The sequence below is a fragment of the Phaethon lepturus genome, unplaced genomic scaffold, assembly GCF_000687285.1.
Source record: "Phaethon lepturus isolate BGI_N335 unplaced genomic scaffold, ASM68728v1 scaffold6710, whole genome shotgun sequence".
Classification (NCBI taxonomy): Eukaryota; Metazoa; Chordata; class Aves; order Phaethontiformes; family Phaethontidae; genus Phaethon; species Phaethon lepturus.
The window spans coordinates 43956-49363 of record NW_010513943.1 but is presented as its reverse complement, the minus strand read 5'-3'; positions in this window follow the sequence as shown (position 1 = coordinate 49363).

The window sequence follows — 5408 nt, the reverse complement described above, 5'->3', positions numbered from 1 at the left end:
GAGGAGGCAGCGCGCTGCCCTCTTCCCGGGGCGCTCCTCCCGCTCTCCACCCTGCGCCGGATCCCGGCTCTGCCCTTCAGCTCTCCCGTCCCCTTTCCCCGCCGCTCCCGCCCGTTGGGCCGTTTGGCCGTGGTCCCTGCTGTCTCCCTCCCGTCCGCGCTCCCCGCGGGCCACGGCTTTCCGCCAGCCTCTCCCGGTCACAACCCCCATGGCCCAGCCGCCGGGGCCCTGCGGTCTCCCCTCAGCCTGGCCAGACCTTTCCCGCTAAACCTCTAACTCTCGCCTTGCCGGAGACCCCTCCTCCCGCCCAGCCTTTGTCTGCGGTAGGGTGTTGTCTAAATTCGCAGCCATGCCTTTCCTAACGGGGAAGGCATCGGCTCTGCGGCTACTTTTCCTGGATCCCGCTTTACTGCCGAGATCTGTTAAGGACCAGGTGGTCAGCCAACAATGTGTGTTTGCTCCAGGGAGGTGGGCTCTCAGCAGAAGCACCAATGGGTGATCATTATTGAATACTAGATTCTAGGTGCCTGCCATCAAAGTTCTAGATCGTTTGCATTTTTTTAATGAAGTATTGGAAATTTAAATTCAATTTACAATGCTAGAGCTGTCACTTGTAGCTAAAATGTTGTTCATCTGTTGCCTAATCCTAGGCATTTAAAAAACATGCAAGCCTGAGGTCTACTGAAACAGAGCAATGGAAAGAAATGTTAAGATTCAGTTTCTCATTGTAGTAGCTGAGTGTCTGTCAAGCTGACAATGCTGACTGCTGCTGTTTTTGAGATGTATTTCGGATGCTATTATTAATAAGGTCTCAGATATATTCTGGTATAGGTTTATGGGGTTGCTGTTATCAAGGAGATTTCCTGATGCATTTCTCACAGACCCCTGCCTCTACAGTAGTCTGTAGGTAATGATGTTGTCTGGATAATGACATTCTTTTACTTATGCTCCCACAAAGACCAGGAGAAATGATCAGAGGTGTAACCACGAACACCATAGTCTTAAAGCTAGGAAATCCACTGGATTGGGGTTTCCATATTGTTCATGTGTAAGTAAATACAATAACATCATTCAGGATACATACTTTCAGAGAGTGACAGAGACGGGACATCTAAAATGAGCTCTTAAAAAATAAGCTGAATGAAGATTCCTTCAGATTTTCTTAGTGTTTGTATCAGCTGTTTGTATTGAGAAGTTTCTGTAGACTTCAGATTTTAGATGTGCTTTGATACATCCTAGTGAGATCTGGCTCCTTACAAGAGTGATTTCACGCAGAGTTACTCAGAATGTTACTTTTATTTTTCATTTTACAGATGAAAACCTACATTTGGAGATAAATTACAAGGCAAGGCTAAGAATCTTCCCAAAACAACAAGAAACAATAAGGTGGTAGTTTACATTGCCACTTTTTTCCCCAAGTTTGGACTCCCACTGCACACAAAGCTGCTTTAGGCATTTTTCCTCATTTGTTTTCGATAAAATATTTATTGGTTTTCCATGGGAGTGGTTTCAACAACTGCTTTTAAGTATAGCCAAGAACCTACACTGATGTCCTTTGTAAGTTTGAAGCTATGGCTTTATATCTCATGTACGTGCATCAGAACAGATCATTTTCCTATGCTTTTTCTGGTTTAGTATTTCTGAAAAAAGCCCGAGACTCTGCCCCACTCTTTTGTTTAATGTGAGTGGAGATTTGATTCCTTCACCCAAGTGCTTGGCTGACCCACAACGTTTTTTCTCCCCTCTTGTAGCTCTTTATGTGGTCCTGTGCTACAGTTTGCTAGTGTTTGTGAATCCTAGGGGTATAATTTTCCCTCTTGCAGCCTTTTGTTGTCAGGATTCATTGTGTATTTTACATGGAAAAGCTAACGGGACTGGCTTTTGTGAGGTTTTATCTTTCTTTTTTATACCTTTTATTTTTTAAATAACTTTTCCACAGCTGTTTCTAGTGACCTGGTTGTGAGGGCATTGAACAGGCCTTACTTTGGCATTTCCCTACCCTTCAGAAGTTTGACTGGTTCCAAATATATGTACCTTTGTGTATGCTTATATTTGTGGAGCTAATAATTCATGTATGTTCCCAACACATTCCTGCTTAGATGACTTAATATACTTTTTAGGTATGAAGCATCAGTTGAAAGTGTATGAACTGGAGGTGATACTTAATATGTCAAATGACACTATAGCCTGGCTGGCTTGATGTGAAAGAGCTGAGTTGTACTGACAGCTCTTACAGTCCCCAAGAGTAGGAACTATCGCTGTGTATGTGGTATGTTTCTGCCAGGCAATCCATGCAGAGGAGCTGGGAAGAAAAGTTCCTATAAGGCTCTAAGGGGTCTGTTCTGCAAAGAGCAGAAATAACATAGAGGAACGTGTCCCAGAGATGGAAGATTGACAAAAAGGGGAAAATCCAGTGAAAATGGGTGTAGAAGGTCTGTAGTAGGGTTGGATAGGTGTGAGGTGCAGAGGGGGGAAGAAGCCATCAGGGAATCTAAGTTAGTTTGTGGGGAGAAGGCAACTGAATATAGAATTAAAGGGAGTTGCTGGTAAGGTGCAGCAGATGATGGAAGTGTAAGGGAGAAAAGACAGTATGTGGAAGGAGGCCCTGGGGAAAGGCTGGTGGTGATCCAGGCAGAAGTGGACAGGATTAAAATGACAGGACTGAGGGTGGGGAAGCAAGCATGTGCAGGGGAGGGAAATTTCTGACGAAAAGGGGAACAATGGAGGTAGGAAGATTTGGGAAACCAAGAGAGGTTGGAATACAGGTAGGCAGTAATGTCCACAAGCAAATTCAGTGAAGAGTTCAGAAACTGTATGTAGCAAGATGGTTCTTGTGCCAGAAATAACTAACGGGCAATGAGGTGCTGTTCCCAGCTTGCTGGTTGCCTTCCTGTAGATGCCCTGGGAAGTTCCTGGGTGGGTATAACCTTTCCTTGCTCTGTCTGTAATGTTTGTGTTGCAGCTTTTTTTTTTTTTTTAACTTGCTTACTTGCTGTATTTTTATTGAACAAGGTTGTAATTTTTTGGTTTTAGGAAATGTAAATTCTTTAAAATGGGTAGGAATGAGGAACCATTCCTGTGGCTCACTCCCCATGGCTCTTCCCCTCCCCTGTCACAAAACCACTACATAATTTGATTTGGGAATATTTCTAACTGCGAACAAATAAGGGGACACAGACTCCATGGCTTCTACAAGAATATAAATGCTAGTGTATGGCCTGACTGAGAGGTTCCTCGCGATACTGAAGAGAGTGCGCCGTGTAGTCTGGTGTTACTACATGATGTTATTCTCATTTCTAGTACTTTTCACACCTGTCTCAATTGTCTGCCATGATTTAATAAACTTTTGTAGATGGAAGTACAAGGGTCTCATTTCAGTCTTATTTTATCAAATAGATAAAATAAAATAGACAACTGTCTGGGCCCCGTGTGAGCTCCCTGGTCATGATGTTCATGTAAATAACAGACATGTTTTGCCTTTCTCTGAGGTTCTATCTTACTGTGCTTGATCTTTTGCAGACTTATCTGTCTCTGCTCGCATCTTTCTCAGGAAGCTTATAAGGCAAAGAGAGATGTTGTCACTGGGATCTTTAAGTCTTAGAAAACTGTGAAGTGATTAATAGTTGGCTGCTGAGTTGGAAATGAATGCATGATTCTTTTGGAAGGCTTCTTTGCTAAAAGGCAGGGTTAGATAACGTGTCAACATCTGTTAGCTTAACAAAAGGAGTTCTTGGTCATGATGTCTTTTTGTATGTATTAGGGTTTTACAGTGCTTACCACTAGATTGATCAGGAATGAGATGCATTTTTTTGCATTTACAGCAAACGTGCTACAATTTCATCTTAGTAGGTTACTGGCATTGTTACATTGCTTTGAATTATTAGAAGAGATTTATCTATTAGGAGTCCCTGCTGAGTGCCATAGAGTTATGGGGAAGAATACTAATAAACAGTTACTTCCAGGAATAACTGTTAATCCTTTACTGTTTTTTGAGACATTCCTATTATGGTTTTAAGCTTTTATTTTTCTATATCTGACAAATAATGTCTTTTAAATCTGAAGCAGAGAAATGAAAGCACCAATTCCCAGGTCTCAGTGATGCAATTCTAAAATGCTGAAAATCTAAACAATATTGGGGTTTGTGTGAATTTTCTTTCTTTCTCTTCCCTCTCCCCTCACCAGCCGGGGAGGGGGTGGGGGGCGGGAAGCCTTGAAGGCTTTGCCTTTAAATATATATTTATCAGGCAGTAAGGCTTTTAAATTGCTTATCGCCACTTCAGTATGTAAGTGCTGAAAGGCATTTTACATTCCATAACTAGCAAATGCCACTATAGTTTGGGTTTGTCAGGCTCACAGGCTTAATCCTCCAAAGCACTGAGTACTACTGGTGAGTTGATTAGCATGGATTTTATATGCTTAAAACCTTGCATTAAAGGTTAAAGATTAAAATCTGGGTTTTATATATACGGCTATTAAAATATACATTAAAAATGTTTGGCTTGATATTATAGTAAGTCAAGAAGCTATGCATAACATCATTTTAAATATGGAGCAATACATCGTCTTAAATTAGGGGAGAAAAATAAAGAAAGGCTTTATTCTTTATGCCAGAAGACTTGAGGGAGGGGATGTGCTGCGACGTGGTGTTCAGCACCGGAGCTCTGGACAGCGGCATTTGAAGGACTAAACGCCTGCACGTTCAAAATGTGGGATATAAAGTAAATTAAAAATGTTACTCCTCTTCATGTTATGGCATATTCCGGTGCCATAGTCAGGATCCAGTGTAGGCCAAACTTGAAATACTAGTATTTTATTTAATATTGTATTTTATAGACTATTAGCAGGCTTTAATTACAATTAAAGTAATTTGCTCATGTGGGCAAAATAAAATCTAAGCTTACATGTGAATACTGACTGAATGTGCTTTATGTTCTGAGGAATTATAAAAAATTTGATATTCTGAGCAATAAAATAATTTTAGCACTGAAAACTTAGAAATGAGGTTTGAATGATTTAACGTCAAGAAATTGAAATACGTAGAAAGAAACTGTTTGTCTCTCTATACTTTTTTTTTGTGGATGCATATGATAGTTTGCAGTGTACAAATATAGTTTGTAGAGTAGTGAACTACATGATTTTTAGTGAAGTGAGTTGTGCTAAACTACACCATTAAAGAGTGTATTACTGCATTTTAAAAACATTTTGTCCATGTACTACTTAACATGTGCATCGAATCCAGTGTGAAGACAAGAATTCGCAGAAACAGTGAAACAGTGAATCAACAAACTACAAAAGTAGTTGTTGAAACATGTAGCTGAAATCTTGTGTTCTATTTCAATTTTTTTTTTTCCTTCTGAGCTAAAGGAAAATAATGACTATGATTATTTTTTTTTCCTTTTTGTATCTAG